The 18,857-nt window shown below is 38.7% G+C and overlaps 1 non-coding gene across 1 annotated transcript; it reads right to left on the bottom strand.

Annotated features, from left to right (window-relative positions):
• Positions 1-13,067: 13,067 nt before the first annotated feature.
• Positions 13,068-13,171, bottom strand: LOC148581232 (small nucleolar RNA R71). The gene has a single exon (XR_015899710.1). It is a non-coding gene; the product is annotated as a small nucleolar RNA R71 (small nucleolar RNA).
• Between the last annotated feature and the right edge of the window lie 5,686 nt (positions 13,172-18,857).

Below are 18,857 nucleotides of genomic sequence, written 5' to 3'. Positions count from 1 at the left end.
ACGTTAGTGTAACTAACGTGGCCATTAACGTGGGTCTTCCTTTGCTTCGCAAACCTTAGTGGCACTCACTTTTTCCACTAACGTTGGCGCTTCCCTTTCCTTCCACGTTAGTTCCCACGTTAATGTAACAAATGTGGAAGCTAACGTGGGTCTTCTTTTGCTTCGCTAGCGTTATTAGCACTCACTTTTGCCAATAACGTTGCTCCTTCTTCAAAGTTAATGCTATTAACTTTTTCACTAACGTTGGGGCTTCTCTTTTCTTCCACGTAAGTGCCCACGTTAGTGGAGCTAACGGGGTCGCTAACGTGGGTCTTCTTGCCCTTCGCTAACGTTAGTGGTGTTAACGTTCTCACTAACTTTTCAACCTTTCCTTCCTTCCACTTTAATGGCCACATTAGTGGCATTAACGTAGCCACTAACGTGGCTCTTCTCTGCTTCTTGTTACCTGAAATCAATCAAACAAAGTACATCAAAATCTTGCTCTTAATCATGAGATCATGCATCATCTATTTTATCATTCAATTCATGCATAATTATCATAAAATCATTCAAAATTCACAATGTTTTCTTGAATCATGGTATGAATGCATTTTCAACCAAATACTTGCTTATTTCCTAAGAAAATGTATGAAACCAACCTAAAGCATACAAAAAATGGCTAGTAAAACTAGCCAAGATGCCCTGGCATCAATTAGGTTGATGCTTGCCCCAAGATCACATAGAGCTATCTTGGTACAAACATCCTCTAATGTGCATGGTATCATAAAGCTTCTGGGTTCCTTAAGCTTTTCTGGTAAGCTTGTTAGAATGACTGCACTGCATTCTTCAGTGAGAAAAACTTTTTCTGTTTCTCTCCAATCCTTCTTATGACTTAAGATCTCTTTCATGAACTTAGCATAAGAGGGTATTTTCTCAAGTGCCTCTGCAAACGAAATCTTTATTTCAAGAGTCCTGAGATAGTCTGCAAAGCGGGCAAATTGTTTATCCTGTTTTGCTTGGCGGAGTTTCTGAGGATAAGGCATTTTGGCTTTATATTCTTCAACCTTAGTTGCTGCAGGTTTATTTCCTACAGAGGTAGGTTGAGAAGCCTTCTTGAGGGAGTTATTATCAACACTTGCAGGTGTCTGATCCCTCACTGGCGTTTAAACGCCAGAACTGAACATGGATTGGGTGTTTAATGCCAGTTTTTCACCCTTTTCTGGCGTTTGAATGCCATACTTATTCCTCTCTGGGCTCTTACTGTCCTCAGAGGGATTTTGGGTAGCAGGTTGCTCATCCTCTGTCAGCTGTTCTTTTCTTGGCTTTCTGCTACTTTGAGTTGAGGTATTTAATATTTTTCCACTTCTTAATTGAACTGCTTGGCACTCCTCTGTTATTTGTTTTGATAACTGCTGTTTTGTCTGATTCAATTGTGATTCCATATCCTTGTTAGCATTTTTGGTTTCTTGTAGCATCTCCTTGATTTCTGCTAACTGCCTTGTTATAGAAGATAGTTGCTGATTGAGTTCAACAACTTGTTCTTGAGGATTAAAGTCAGTAGACATTGCTTTGGCTTCTTCTTTTATGGAGGACCCACTACTTATGTACAGATGCTGATTTCTAGCAACTATATCAATAAGCTCTTGAGCCTCTTCAATAGTTTTTCTCATGTATATAGATCCACTAGCTGAGTGGCCTAGAGATATCTAAGCTCTTTCTGTAAGCCCATAGTAGAAGATGTCTAATTGCACCCACTCTGAAAACATTTCAGAGGGGCATTTCCTTAGCATCCCTCTGTACTTCTCCCAGGCATTATAAAGGGATTCATCATCCTCTTGTTTAAAGCTTTGGATGTCCAGCCTTAGTTGTGTCATCCTTTTTGGAGGGAAATATTGATTCAGGAATTTGTCTGATAACTGTTTCCATGTTCTTATGCTTGCTGTGGGTTGGTTATTTAACCACCTTTTAGCTTGATCTTTCACAGCAGACGGAAATAGTAACAGCCTGTATACATCCTGATCTACCTCCTTGTCACGTACTGTGTCAGCAATTTGCAAGAATTGTGCCAGAAACTCAGTAGGTTCTTCCTATGAAAGATCGGAATACTGGCAATTTTGCTGCACCATGACAATGAGCTGAGGATTTAGCTCAAAACTGCTTGCTTTGATGGGAGGTATACAGATGCTACTCCCATATGCAGCAATAGTGGGGTTAGCATATGACCCCAAAGTCCTTCTGGACTGTTCATTTCCACTTAGGTCCATGATGGAGAAAGGGAGATGATGCGGATTGCAAATAAAATATTTTTTTTGAAAACCGAAATTAAAATAAAATAAAATAAAATAAAATAAATAAAAAATTGACTATAATTTTGAAAATTAGAAGAAAAAGAAAAAGAAATAAAAGAAAATTGAAAACTAAATTAATTAATTAAAAAGATTTGAAAAAATGTAGGTGAGGATTTTCGAAAAAATGAAGAGAGAGAAATTGGTTAGGAAGTTTTGAAAAAGATATGTCTTAAAATTAAAGATACTTGTAAGAAAATAAAATAAAATAAATAAATAAAAAAAGAAAAGATATGAAAAAGATTTGATTTTAAGATTTGAGATTAGAAAAGATAAGATAAGCTAGGTAAAATAAGATAAGGAATTTAAATTAAAAAGTTTTGAAATTTAAATTTTGAATTTTGAAAATTTGGAAGTTGAAATTTGAAATTTGAAATAAGATAAGATAAGTTTTTGAAAAAGATATGATTTTTTTGAAAAAGATTTGAATTTCGAAATTTTTAAAACTAAGATAAGATAAAATAGAAATTTTAAAATAAAAATCTGAAATTCTTATGTAAAATTCGAAAATTACTTAAAATAAAGAGAAAAGATATTTTTTTTTATATTTAATGAGGAAAGAGAAAAACAATAAAATGGCACCAAACTTAGAATCTTTAGATCAAAACAAAGAAAACAAATAAGAAAACTTTGAATGTCAAGATGAACACCAAGAACACTTTGAAGATTCACAAGAACACGAAGAACAAAAATTCAAAGACTCAAAGGACTCAATTACATAAAAAAAGAACACCAAACTTAAAATTTTTAGAAAACTAAAAATAAATTTTCAAAAATTAAAGAAAAATAACAAGAGAACACCAAACTTAAAAGTTTGATACAAGATTTAATCAAAGAAAAATTATTTTTGAAAAAGTTTTAAAAGGAAGATACCCAATTACCAAGAAGATAAGCACAACGCTCTAGCCAACTGAGCTATAAATTTAATGTGTTTTTTTTTAAAGTATTTAATGTATATAAATTTTTTTGAATACTGATCATTTGAAAACGCACAAAAAACAAGAAAAGACACAGAACAGAAAAAACTAAAGATCAAACAAGAAAAATAGCAATAACAACTTGAAGATCAAGAAAGAACTATGAACACAAATTCAAAAATTTAAAGGAAAATAAAAATATGCAATTGACACCAAACTTAAAATATGAATTTAAACTCAAACAGAAGACTCAAAGAAAAATTAAAAATTAATAACGAAAAATAGTATTTTTGAAAGGAAAATAGCAGATGCAATTCTAGTGACTCTAAACCAACAAAAATAAATTATTCCTAATCTAAGCAACAAAATAAACTGTCAGTTGTCCAAACTCGAACAATCCCCGGCAACGGTGCCAAAAACTTGGTGCACGAATTGTAAATCACACTTTTCACAACTCGTACCACTAACCAGCAAGTGCATTGGGTCGTCCAAGTAATACCTTACGTGAGTAAGGGTCGATCCCACAGAGATTGTCGGCTTGAAGCAAGCTATGGTTATTTTATAATTCTTAGTCAGGAAATCAATGATAAGAGTGATTATATTTATGAAGAGTAAAAAGCATAAATTAAATAGTACTTGTTATGCAGTATTGGAGAACAAATTGAGGTTTTGGAGATGCTCTGTCTTCTGAATCTCTACTTTCCTACTGTCTTCTTCTTCACGCACGCAGGTCTCCTTCCATGGCAAGCTGTATGTTGGTGGATCATCGTTGTCAATGGCTACCATCCGTCCTCTCAGTGAAAATGGTCCAAATGCGCTGTCACCACACGGCTAATCATCTGTTGATTCTCACTCATGTTGGAATAGGATCCATTGATCCTTTTGCGTCTGTCACTACGCCCAGCACTTGTGAGTTTGAAGCTCGTCACAGTCATCCCATCCCAGATCCTACTCGGAATACCACAGACAAGGTTTAGACTTTCCAGATCTCAGGAATGGCCGCCAATAATCCTAGCCTATACCACGAAGACCCTGATCATGAACCAAGAGGCTAAGAGATACACACTCAATCTAAGGTAGAACGGACGTGGTTGTCAGGCACATGTTCATAGGTTGAGAATGATGATGAGTGGCACGGATCATCACATTCATCACGGTTAAGTACAAGCGAGTATCTTAGAATAGAAACAAGCGTGATTGAATAGAAAACAGAAGTAATTGCATTAATTCATCGAGACATAGCAGAGTTCCTCACCCCCAACCATGGGGTTTATAGACTCATGCCGTCAGAAATACAATATGAAATGTGTAAAATGTCATGAGGTGCAAAATAAATCTCTAAAAGTTGTTTAAATACTAAACTAGTAACCTAGGTTTACAGAAAATGAGTAAACTACGATAGATAGTGTAGAAATCCACTTCCGGGGCCCACTTGGTGTGTGCTGGAGCTGAGACTTGAGCTTTACATGTGCCTAGGCTGTTTCTGGAGTTAAACGCTAGGTTGTAACCTGTTTTGGGCGTTTAACTCCAACTTGTAACCTGTTTCTAGTGTTTAACGCCAGAATGGAACATGAAACTGGCGTTAAACGCCAGTTTACGTCGTTTATCTTTGAGCAAAGTATGAACTATTATATATTGCTGGAAAGCCCTAGATGTCGACTTTCGAACGCAATTAAGGGCGTGCCAGTTGGATTTCTGTAGCTCCAGAAAATCCATTTCGAGTGCAGAGAGGTCAAAATCCAACAGCATCTGCAGTCCTTTTTCAGCCTCTGAATCAGATTTTGCTCAAGTCCCTCAATTTCAGCCAGAAATTACCTGAAATCACAGAAAAACACACAAACTCATAGTAAAGTCCAGAAATGTGATTTTTATTTAAAAAATAATAAAAATATACTAAAAACTATGTAAAAATAATGCCAAAAAGCGTATAAATTATCCGCTCATCAGTAACCCTCAAAAATACATGCTCACCCACTTCAAATTCCAATGGTTTCCTTCTTTGATCTGTATAACTTTTCTGTTGGCTTTGTGCAGTCAAGATTCTAGTTCTAATCTATTTAACCTTCTCAATGGTCTCGGCTACCCGATCCGGACCCAACACACTTACTCACCGGCTTCATGTCAACACAGTGGAGATTGGCACTTCCGTCCATACAAAGCCTCATACGGATCCATTCCGATACTAGCATGAAAGCTGTTGTTGTACCCAAATTCTACCAATGGCATGTATTGGTCCCAACTTCCCAGTTCATCCAACACACGCCCTTAGCATATCTTTTAACGTCTGAATAGTCCTTTCCAACTGTCCATTCGTTTGCGGATGATATGCCATGCTGAGACATAGTCTCGTACCGAAAGCTCTTTGAAAAGCTCCCCAAAATCTTGATGTGAATTGGGGATCACGGTCTGACACTATGCTCGACGGCACCCCGAGCAACCTCACAATCTCCTTGATGTACAACCTTGCCAATTCCTCCAATGAATAGTTCACTCGGATAGGCAGAAAATGAGCGAATTTGGTTAAGTGATCCACGATCATCCAAACTGCATCAAATCCTGACCTAGTCCTCGGCAAACCGATCACAAAATCCATTACGATTCCTTCCCACTTCCACTGAGGAATCTCAAGTGGTTGTAACATTCCCGATGGTCTCTGATGCTCTATCTTCACCTTATGACACGTCAAACACTTAGATACAATTGTAGCTACATCATTTTTCATCCCAGGTCACAAGAACATCTTCTTTAAATCATGTTACATCTTCGTACTTTCTGGGTGAATAGAAAATCCGCTACTATGAGCTTTTGCAATAATTCTTGCCTCAAACTTTCGACATCCGGCATACAAATCCTTCCCTTATACCTCCATATCCCTTCACCGTCCTTAGTGAACTCTCCATGCCTCTCTTTACTAATGGGTTGAAACATCTTCTGAAGTTCTTGTTTATCTTGTTGATCCCTCTGAATTCCTGACTTAAAAGTACTTGAAATGCACAATTGGTTCAAACAGGCTTGTCCGTCAACTTCACCAATATCCAACTTGAGTTCTGCAAACTTATCTACTAACTCCTCTTCCTTGATCCTCATCCAAGCAACAGTCAAAGACTTTCTGCTCAAAGCGCCTACTACCACATTAGCCTTCCCAGGGTGATAACTCAGTTCAAAATCATAATCCTTCAGTAGCTCCATCCACCTCCTCTGACGCACATTGAGGTCTTTCTGATCAAAGATGTACTTAAGACTCTTATGATTAGAAAAGACTCTAAACTTCACTCCGTACAAGTAATGTGTCCAGATCTTTAACACAAACACAACCACTGCTAATTCCAAGTCATGAGTTGGGTAATTCACCTCATGTGCTCTTAGTTGACATGAAGCATAAGCCACCACATTCCGGTGCTACATTAACACAACCCAAACCCTTCAATGAAGTATCATAGTACACTTCAAGCGGCTTGTGCGGTTCCAACAGAATCAAAATAGGCGCTGAAGTTAATTTCTCCCTCAAGGTTTAAAAGCTTTCCTCACTGGTGTACGGAATTGTGATCACACTTTTCACAACTCCGGTACAACTAACCAGCAAGTGCACTGGGTCTTCCAAGTAATAAAACCTTACGCGAGTAAGGGTCGATCCCACAGAGATTGTCGGCTTGAAGCAAGCTATGGTCATCCTGTAAATCTTAGTCAGGCGGATTCAATTGGTCATGAATTTTGATAATTGAAAGATAAATAAAATGTAAATTAAAATAAAGATACTTATGTAATTCATTGGTGGGAATTTCAGATAAGCATTTGGAGATGCTTTGTTGCTTCTGAACCTCTGCTTTCCTATTGTCTTCATCCAATCATGCGTGCTCCGTTCCATGGCAAGCTGTATGTTGGTGGATCACTGTTGTCAATGGCTACCATCCGTCCTCTCGGATGAAAAATACCAGGTATGGTTTCTGCACGGCTAATCAACTGTCGAATTTCTTGTCTCGGATGAAAAATACCAGGCATAGCTACCGCACGGCTAATCATCTGTCGGTTCCCACTTGTATCGGAATAGGATCTCTCTATCCTTTTGCACACTGTCACTGCGCCCAACATTCGTGAGTTTGAAGCTTGTCACAGTCATCCCATCCCAGATCCTACTCGGAATACCACAGACAAGGTTTAGACTTTCCGAATCTCAGGAATGCTGCCAATTGGTTCTAGCCTCTACCACGAAGGTTCTAATCTCACGGATTCGAATGCTCTGTTGTCAGGAGAGGCAAGTCAAATCTGTGGATCAGAGACCCAAGAGACTATACTCCGGCTGTCGTCCAATGACTACGTTGAACATCATGTAGACCGCTTGTGGTTGTCAGGCACGCAGATCTTGGCTAAGCGAGTAACGAAGATAGTGGGTGATTGGGTCACCCCTTCATTATGACTTAACTGAACTAAGTACGAGAGTATATCTTGGAGAAGAAGTAAGCGTGAATTGAAAGAGAAATAATAGTACTTGCATTAATTCATGAAGAACAGCAGAGCTCCACACCTTAATCTATGAGGTGTAGAAACTCCATCGTAGAAAATACATAAGAGAAAAAGGTCTAGGCATGGCTGAATGGCCAGCCTCCCAAATGTAACATAAAAGTCCACAGATCGATAAAACAATAGGAAAGACTAATATTTATACTAAACTAGTTACTAAGGATTACAGAAATTGAGTAACTAAGTGCAAAGAGTGCAGAAATCCACTTCCGGGGTCCACTTTGTGTGTGCTTGGGCTGAGCATTGAGCTTTACACGAGCATAGGCCTTTTCTAGAGTTAAACGCCAGCTTGGATGCCAGTTTGGGCGTTTAACTCCAATTCTGGTGCCAGTTCCAGCGTTTTACGCCAGAAAAGGGTCTCTAACTGGCGTTTAAACGCCAGTTTGGCCATCAAATCTCAGGTAAAGTATGGACTATTATACATTTCTGGAAAGCCCAAGATGTCTAATTTCCAACGCAATTGAGAGTGCACCAATTGGGCTTCTGTAACTCTAGAAAATCTACTTCGAGTGCAGGAAGGTCAGAATCCAACAGCATCTGCAGTCTTTTCTCAGCCTCTGAATCAGACTTTTTCTCAGGTCCCTCAATTTCAGCCAGAAAATACCTGAAATTACAAAAAATACACAAACTCATAGTAAAGTTCAGAAATGTGATTTTTGCATAAGAACTAATAAAAATATAATAAAAAGTAACTAAAACATACTAAAAACTACCTAAAAACAATGCCAAAAAGCATATAAATTATCCGCTCATCACTCACACTCTGCCGTCCACACAAACGGTGTCTCTTTCCTTGTTAACTTAGTCATTGATAGTGCAATTTGTGAAAACCCGTGAATGAACCTTCTGTAATACCCGGCTAACCCCAAGAAACTCCTAACCTCAGTCACTGACGTCGGTTATTCCCATTCCATCACTGCCTCCACTTTTGAAGGATCCACTGATATTCCACCCTTCCTCACTACGTGACCTAAGAATTTCACCTCTTCCTTCCAGAACCCACACTTAGATAATTTCACATACAATTTCCTCTCCTTCAAAACTTGTAGTACGATTCTCAGATGTTCTTCATGCTCCTTTGCCATCTTTGAGTAAACTAAAATGTCATCTATGAATACTACCACGAATTTGTCCAAAAAGGAACGAAACACTCGATTCATGTAATCCATGAACACAGCAGGTGCATTTGTCAACCCAAAGGACATCACCGTAAACTCGTAGTGTCCATAGCGCGTCCTAAACGCAATTTTCGGAATGTCATCCTCCTTCACCCTTATCTAATGGTAACCGGATCTTAAATCAATTTTTGAAAACACTCCAGCTCCTTGCAACTGATCCATTAAGTCATCTATCCTCGGCAACAGATACTTGTTCTTCACAGTCACTTTGTTCAACTGTCGGTAATCTACATAGAGTCGCATTCTGATGAGCGGATAATTTATACGCTTTTTGGCATTGTTTTTAGTATGTTTTTAGTAGAATCTAGTTACTTTTAGGGATGTTTTTATTAGTTTTTATGTTAAATTCACATTTCTGGACTTTACTATGAGTTTGTGTGTTTTTCTGTGATTTTAGGTATTTTCTGGCTGAAATTGAGGGACTTGAGCAAAAATCAGATTTAGAGGTTGAAGAAGGACTGCTGATGCTGTTGAATTCTGACCTTCCTGCACTCAAAGTGGATTTTCTGGAGCTACAGAACTCAAGATTGCGCGCTTCGAATTGCGTTGGAAAGTAGACATCCAGGGCTTTCCAGCAATGTATAATAGTCCATACTTTGAACGAGTTTAGATGACGTAAAAGGGCGTTGAACGCCAGTTCTACGCTGCTGTCTGGAGTTAAACGCCAGAAACAAGTCACAAACCAGAGTTGAACGCCAGAAATATGTTACAACCTGGTGTTCAACTCCAGAAAGAGCCTCTGCACGTGTAACATTCAAGCTCAGTCCAAGCACACACCAAGTGGGCCCCGGAAGTGGATTTATGCATCAATTACTTACTTCTGTAAACCCTAGTAGCTAGTTTATTATAAATAGGACTTTTTACTATTGTATTAGACATCTTTGAACATCTTTGGATGCCTGGTTCTTAGATCAGAGGGGCTGGCCATTCGGCCATGCCTGGACCTTTCACCTATGTATTTTCAACGGTAGAGTTTCTACACTCCATAGATTAAGGTGTGGAGCTCTGCTGTTCCTCAAGAATTAATGCAAAGTACTACTATTTTTCTATTCAATTCAATTTATTCCGCTTCTAAGATATTCATTCGCACTTCAACCTGAATGTGATGAACGTGACAATCATCATCATTCCCTTTGAACGCGTGCCTGACAACCACTTCCGTTCTACCTTAGATTGAATGAGTATCTCTTGGATCTCTTAATCAGAATCTTCGTGGTATAAGCTAGATTGATGGCGGCATTCATGAGAGTCCGGAAAGTCTAAACCTTGTCTGTGGTATTCCGAGTAGGACTCTGGGATTGAATGACTGTGACGAACTTCAAACTCGCGAGTGCTGGGCGTAGTGACAGACGCAAAAGGAGGGTGAATCCTATTCCAGTATGATCGAGAACCTCAGATGATTAGCCGTGCTGTGACAGAGCATTTGGACCATTTTCACAAGAGGATGGGACGCAGCCATTGACAAGGGTGATGCCTCCAGACGATTAGCCATGCAGTGGCAGCGCATCGGACCATTTTCCAGAGAGGATCAAAAGTAGCCATTGACAAAGGTGATGTCCTTACATAAAGCCAGCCATGGAAAGGAGTAGGATTGATTGGATGAAGACAGCAGGAAAGCAGAGGTTCAGAGGAACGAAAGCATCTCTATGCGCTTATCTGAAATTCTCACCAATGATTTACATAAGTATTTCTATCCTTATTATATATTTTCGAAAACTCCATAACTATTTTATATCCGCCTAACTGAGATCTACAAGGTGACCATAGCTTGCTTCATACCAACAATCTCCGTGGGATCGACCCTTACTCACGTAAGGTTTATTACTTGGACGACCCAGTGCACTTGCTGGTTAGTTGTATCGAAGTTGTGAATGAAAAACAATTTATTAAGACGTGCGTACAGAATTTTTGGCGCCGTTGCCTGAGATCACAATTTCGTGCACCAAGTTTTTGGCGCCGTTGCCGGGGATTGTTCGAGTTTGGACAACTGACGGTTCATCTTGTTGCTCAGATTAGGTAATTTTCTTTTTGTTTTATTTTCAAAAATTTTTTTCGAAAAAAAAATATATTTTCAAAAATTTTTCAAAAATCTTTCAAAAATTTCTCCTTTGTTTTCGAAAAAATTTTAAAATAAAAATGTTTTCAAAAATATATTTTTCTTCAGAATTTTTAAGAATGAATTCTAGTGTTTCATGAAGCATGTTGAAGCCTGACTAGCTGTAAAGTCATGTCTAATTCTTTTGGATAGGGAATGTCAGGCGTGTCATGTCTGAGTTACATACTAAAGCTTGGCTGGCTATTAAGCCATGCCTGACCCTTTGATTGGAGCTTTAGACTAAAGAGCATAAGATTCCTGGAATTCATGTTAAAAATTTTGGAATCCTTATTTTTCTTTTTCAAAATGATTTTCGAAAAAATTTAAAGAAAATACAAAAATATCATAAAATCATAAAAATCAAAAATATTTTTTGTGTTTCTTATTTGAGTCTTGAGTCAACTTCAAGTTTGGTGTCAATTGCATACTCATCTTGCATTTTTCGAAAATTGCATTCATGCATTGCATTCATCATGATCTTCAAGTTGTTCTTGATAAAACCTTCTTGATTGATCTTCATATTATATTGTTTTGTATTGTATGATGTTTTCAATATGCATTCTTGAATTCTTAGTGCCTAAGCATTAAAGATTTCTAAGTTTAGTGTCTTGCATGTTTTCTTTGCATTAAAAATTTTTCAAAAATATGTTTTTGATGTTCATCATGATCTTCAAAGTGTTCTTGGTGTTCATCTTGACATTCATAGCATTTTTGCATGCATTCATTGTTTTGATCCAAAATTTTCATGCATTGCATCATTTTCATGTTTTTTCTCTCTCATCATTAAAAATTCAAAAATCAAAAAAATATCTTTCCCTTTTTCACTCATAAATTTCGAAAATTTGAGTTGACTTTTTCAAAACTTTTTAAAATCTAGTTGTTTCTTATGAGTCAAATCAAATTTTCAATTTAAAAATCTTATCTTTTTCAAAATCTTTTTCAAAAATCAAATCTTTTTCAAAACTAATTTCAATCATATCTTTTCAAAAATATCTTCTTATCTTATCTTTTTCAAAATTTGATTTTAAAATATCTTTTCTAACTTCTCATCTTCTTATCTTTTCAAAATTGATTTTCAAATTTGTTTTAACTAACTAACTAACTTTTTATTTGTTTCTTATCTTTTTCAAAACTACCTAACTAACTCTCTCTCTCTAATTTTCGAAAATATCTTCCCTCTTTTTCAAAAATTCTTTTTAATTAACTAATTATTTTAATTTTCGAAAATTACTAACCTTTTTCAAAAACTATTTTCGAAAATCACTAACCCTTTTTCAAAAATAATTTTCGAAAATCCTTCTCCCTCATCTCCTTCTAATTATTTATTCATCTACTAACACTTCTCTTCATCTCACATCACTGCTCCTATCCTTACCTTTGTGTTTGGATTCTTCATTCTTCTTCACCCCTATTCCTTTTCTTCTTCTACTAACAATAAGGAACCTCTTTACTGTGACATAGAGGATTCCTCTTCTTTTCTTGTTCTCTTCTCTTTCTTATGAGTAGGAACAAGGAAAAAGGCATTCTTGTTGAAGCTGATCCAGAACCTGAAAGGACTCTGAAGAGGAAACTAAGAGAAGCTAAATTACAACAATCCAGAGACAACCTTATTGAAAATTTTGAACAAGTAAAGGAGATGGTAGCCGAACCCAACAACAATAATGCAAGGAGAATGCTTGGTGACTTTATTGCACCAAATTCCAATTTATATGGAAGAAGCATCTCCATTCCTGCCATTGGAGCAAACAACTTTGAGCTGAAACCTCAATTAGTTTCTCTGATGTAGCAAAACTGCAAGTTTCATGGACTTCCATCTGAAGATCCTTTTCAGTTCTTAACTGAATTCTTGCAGATATGTGATACTGTTAAGACTAATGGAGTAGATCCTGAAGTCTACAGGCTCATGCTTTTCCCTTTTGCTGTAAGAGACAGAGCTAGAGTGTGATTGGACTCTCAACCCAGAGATAGCCTGAACTCTTGGGATAAACTGGTCACGGCTTTCTTAGCCAAGTTCTTTCCTCCTCAAAAGCTGAGCAAGCTTAGAATGGATGTTCATACCTTCAGACAGAAGGAAGGTGAATCCCTCTATGAAGCTTGGGAGAGATACAAGCAACTGACCAAAAAGTGTCCTTCTGACATGCTGTTAGAATGGACCATCCTGGATATATTCTATGATGGTCTGTCTGAACTAGCTAAGATGTCATTGGATAATTCTGCAGGTGGATCCATTCACCTAAAGAAAACGCCTGCAGAAGCTCAAGAACTCATTGACATGGTTGCTAATAACCAGTTCATGTACACTTCTGAGAGGAATCCTGTGAGTAATGGGATGCCTCAGAAGAAGGGAGTTCTTGAAATTGATACTCTGAATGCCATATTGGCTCAGAACAAAATATTGACTCAGCAAATCAATATGATTTCTCAGAGTCTGAATGGAATGCAAGCTGCATCCAACAGTACTCAAGAGGCATCTTCTGAAGAAGAAGCTTATGATCCTGAAAACCCTACAATAGCAGAGGTAAATTATATGGGTGAACCTTATGGAAACACCTATAACCCATCATGGAGAAATCATCCAAATTTCTCATGGAAGGATCAAAAGCCTCAACAAGGCTTTAATAATGGTGGAAGAAACAGGTTTAACAATAGTAAACCTTTTCCATCATCCACTCAGCAACAGACAGAGAACTCTGAACAAAATACCTCTAATTTAGCAAACTTAGTCTCTGATCTATCTAAGGCCACTGTGAGTTTCATGAATGAAACAAGGTCATCCATTAGAAATTTGGAGGCACAAGTGGGCCAGCTGAGTAAAAGGATCACTGAACTCCCTCCTAGTACTCTCCCAAGCAATACAGAAGAAAATCCAAAAGGAGAGTGCAAGGCCATTGAATTAATCACCATGGCCGAACCTGTGAAGGAAAGAGAGGACGTGAATCCCAAGGAGGAAGACCTCCTGGGACGTCCAGTGATCAATAAGGAGCTTCCCTTTGAGGAACCAAAGGGATCTGAGACTCATCTAGAGACCATAGAGATTCCATTGAACCTCCTTATGCCATTCATGAGCTCTGATGAGTATTCATCTTCTGAAGAGAATGAGGATGTTACTGAAGAGCAAGCTGCCAAGTTTCTTGGTGCAATCATGAAGCTGAATGCCAAATTATTTGGTATTGAGACTTGGGAAGATGAACCTCCCTTGTTCACCAATGAACTAAGTGATCTGGATCAACTGACATTGCCTCAGAAGAAACAGGATCCTAGAAAGTTCGTAATACCTTGTACCATAGGCAACATGATCTTTGAAAAGGCTCTGTGTGACCTTGGTTCAGGGATAAACCTCATGCCCCTCTCTGTAATAGAGAAACTGGGAATCTATGGGGTGCAAGCCACTAAAATCTCATTAGAGATGGCAGAAAATTCAAGAAAACAGGCTTATGGACAAGTAGAGGACGTGTTAGTAAAGGTTGAAGGCCTTTACATCCCTGCTGATTTCATAGTCCTAGACACTGGGAAGGATGAGGATGAATTCATCATCCTTGGAAGACCCTTCCTAGCCACAGCAAGAGCTGTGATTGATGTGGACAGAGGAGAATTGATCCTTCAATTAAATGAGGACAACCTTGTGTTTAAAACTCAAGGATCTCTCTCTGTACCCATGGAGAGGAAGCACAGTAAGCTTCTCTCATTGCAGAGTCAACCAGAGCCCCCACAGTCAAACTCTAAGTTTGGTCTTGGGAGGCCACAACCAAACTCTAAGTTTGGTGTTGAACTCCCATATCCAAACTCTAAGTTTGGTGTTGGAGAGTCTCAACAATGCTCTGAACACCTGTGAGGCTCCATGAGAGCCCACTGTCAAGCTATTGACATTAAAGAAGCGCTTGTTGGGAGGCAACCCAATTTTTATCTAATTTCTATTTTTATTGTTTTTCATGTTTTATTAGGTTCATGATCATGTGGAGTCACAAAATAAATATAAAAATTGAAAACGGAATAAAAAACAGCAGAAGAAAAATCACACCCTGGAGGAAGACCTTACTGGTGTTTAAACGCCAGTAAGAAGCATCTGGCTGGCGTTCAACGCCAGAACAGAGCATGGTTCTGGCGCTGAACGCCCAAAATGGGTAGCATCTGGGCGTTTGAACGCCAGAATTGCACCCTGGAGAAGAGCTGGGCGCTGAACGCCCAGAACAAGCATGGTTCTGGCGTTCAACGCCAGAAATGGGCAACAAATGGGCGTTCAACGCCCAGAACAAGCACCAATCTGGTGCTGAACGCCCAGAGTTGTATGCAAGGGCATTTTGCATGCCCAATTTGGTGCAAGGTTGTAAATCCTTGAACACCTCAGGATCTGTGGACCCCACAGGATCACCTCAGGATCTGTGGACCCCACAGGATCCCCACCTACCTCCACTCACTTCTTCTCACCCCTCTTTCACATAATCCCATAAACACTCTTCCCCAAAACTCTTCACCAATCACCTCAATCTCTCTTCCCTATCACCACTTCACCACTCACATCCATCCACTCTTCCCCATAAACCTACCTCATAAACTCCACCTATCTTCAAAATTCAAAATCAATTTCCCACTCAAACCCACCCTTATGGCCGAACCTTACCCCCCTCCCTTCCCTATATATAGCCCTCAATTCTTCCTCATTTTCACACAACACAACCCTCTCTTCTCTTCTTGGCCGAATACACCACTCCCCCCTCTCCTCCATATTTTTTCTTCTTCTTCATCTATTCTTTCTTTTCTTGCTCGAGGGCGAGCAATATTCTAAGTTTGGTGTGGTAAAAGCATAAGCTTTTTGTTTTTCCATTACCATTGATGGCACCTAAGACCGGAGAATCCTCTAGAAAAGGGAAAGGGAAGACAAAAGCTTCCACCTCCGAGTCATGGGAGATGGAAAGATTCATCTCCAAAGCTCATCAAGACCACTTCTATGATGTTGTGGCCAAGAAGAAGGTGATCCCTGAGGTCCCTTTCAAGCTCAAGAAGAATGAGTATCCGGAGATCCGACATGAAATCCAAAGAAGAGGTTGGGAAGTTCTAACAAAACCCATCCAACAAGTCGGCATCCTAATGGTTCAAGAGTTCTATGCCAATGCATGGATCACTAGGAACCATGATCAAAGTAAGAACCCGGACCCAAAGAATTATCTCACCATGGTTCAGGGGAAATACTTAGATTTTAGTCCAGAAAATGTGAGGTTGGCGTTTAACTTGCCTATGATGCAAGGAGATGCACACCCCTACACTAGAAGGGTCAACTTTAATCAAAGGTTGGACCAAGTCCTCATGGACATATGTGTGGAAGGAGCTCAATGGAAGATTGACTCCAAAGGCAAGCCGGTTCAACTAAGAAGACTGGACCTCAAGCCTGCAGCTAGAGGATGGTTAGAGTTCATACAACGCTCCATCATCCCCACTAGCAACTGATCCGAAGTTACTGTGGATCGGGCCATCATGATTCATAGCATCATAATTGGAGAGGAAGTAGAAGTTCATGAAGTCATCTCCCTTGAACTCTACAAAATAGCCGAAAAATCCTCCCCCATGGCAAGGCTAGATTTTCCTCATCTTATTTGCCATCTCTGTTACTCAGCTGGAGCTTTCATAGAAGGAGACATTCCCATTGAGGAAGAGAAGCCCATCACCAAGAAAAGGATGGAGCAAGCAAGAGAGCCCATTCATGGAGCTCAAGAGGCGCATGAAGCTCATCACCATGAGATCCCAGAGATGCCTCCAATGCATTTCCCTCCACAAAACTATTGGGAGCAAATCAACACCTCCCTAGGAGAATTAAGTTCCAACATGGGATAACTAAGGGTGGAACATCAAGAGCACTCCATCATCCTTCATGAAATTAGAGAAGATCAAAAAGCAATGAGGGAGGAGCAACAAAGACAAGGAAGAGACATAGAAGAGCAAAAGGACATCATTGGTTCCTCAAGAAGGAAACGCCACCATCACTAAGGTGGACTCATTCCTTGTTCTTACACTCTCTGTTTTTCGTTTTCTATGTTAAGTGCTTATCTATGTTTGTGTCTTATTACATGATCATTAGTAGTTAGTAACTATGTCTTAAAGTTATGAATGTTCTATGAATCCATCACCTCTCTTAAATGAAAACTGTTTTAATTCAAAAGAACAAGAAGTACATGAGTTTTGAACTTATCCTTGAACTTAGTTTAATTATATTGATGTGGTGACAATGCTTCTTATTTTCTGAATGTATGCTTGAACAGTGCATATGTCTTTTGAAGTTGTTGTTCATGAATGTTAAATATGTTGGCTCTTGAAAGAATGATGACAAGGAGACATGTTATTTGATAATCTGAAAAATCATGAAAATGATTCTTGAAGCAAGAAAAAGCAGCAAAGAACAAAGCTTGCAAAAAAAAAAATATAGGCGAAAAAAAAATAGAAAGAAAAAGAAAAAGCAAGCAGAAAAAGCCAAAAGCTCTTAAAACCAAGAGGCAAGAGCAAAAAGCCAATAACCCTTAAAACCAAAAGGCAAGGGCAAATAAAAAGGATCCCAAGGCTTTGAGCATCAGTGGATAGGAGGGCCTACAGGAATAACATCCTGGTCTAAGCGGCTAAACCAAGCTGTCCCTAACCATGTGCTTGTGGCGTGAAGGTGTCAAGTGAAAACTTGAGACTGAGCGGTTAAAGTTAAGGTCCAAAGCAAAAAAAAAAAAGAGTGTGCTTAAGAACCCTGGACACCTCTAATTGGGGACTTTAGCAAAGATGAGTCACAATCTGAAAAGGTTCACCCAATTATGTGTCTGTGGCATTTATGTATCCGGTGGTAATACTGAAAAACAAAGTGCTTAGGGCCACGGCCAAGACTCATAAAATAGTTGTGTTCAAGAATCATCATACTGAACTAGGAGAATCAAAAACACCATCTGAACTCTGAGTTCCTATAGAAGCCAATCATTCTGATCTTCAATGGATAAAGTGAGATGCCAAAACTATTCAAGAGGCAAAAAGCTACAAGTCCCGCTCATCTGATTGGAGCTATGTTTCATTGATAGTTTGGAATTTATAGTATATTCTCTTCTTTTTATCCTATTTGATTTTCAGTTGCTTGGGGACAAGCAACAATTTAAGTTTGGTGTTGTGATGAGCGGATAATTTATACGCTTTTTGGCATTATTTTTAGTATGTTTTTAGTAGAATCTAGTTACTTTTAGGGATGTTTTTATTAGTTTTTATGTTAAATTCACATTTCTGGACTTTAATATGAGTTTGTGTGTTTTTCTGTGATTTCAGGTATTTTTTGGCTGAAATTGAGGGACTTGAGCAAAAATCAGATTCAGAGGTTGAAGAAGGACTGCTGATGCTGTTGGATTCTGACCTCCCTGCACTCAAAGTGGATTTTCTGGAGCTACAGAACTCAAAATGGTGCGCTTCCAATTGCGTTGGAAAGTAGACATCCAGGGCTTTCCAGAAATATATAATAGTCCATACTTTGAACGAGTTTAGACGACGTAAAAGGGCGTTGAACGCCAGTTCTACGCTGCTGTCTGGAGTTAAACGCCAAAACAAGTCACAAACCAGAGTTGAACGCCAGAAATACGTTACAACCTGGCGTTCAACTCCAGAAAGAGCCTCTGCACGTGTAACATTCAAGTTCAGCCCAAGCACACACCAAGTGGGCCCCAGAAGTGGATTTATGCATCAATTACTTACATCTGTAAACCCTAGTAGCTAGTTTATTATAAATAGGACTTTTTACTATTGTATTAGACATCTTTGAACATCTTTGGACGCCTGGTTCTTAGATCAGAGGGACTGGCCATTCGGCCATGCCTGG

The sequence above is a fragment of the Arachis ipaensis genome, chromosome B10 (genome assembly GCF_059453495.1).
Source record: "Arachis ipaensis isolate K30076 ecotype BB chromosome B10, ASM5945349v1, whole genome shotgun sequence".
Classification (NCBI taxonomy): Eukaryota; Viridiplantae; Streptophyta; class Magnoliopsida; order Fabales; family Fabaceae; genus Arachis; species Arachis ipaensis.
Note: the sequence above shows the minus strand (reverse complement) of the source record. Positions and strands in the feature narration are given on the sequence as shown.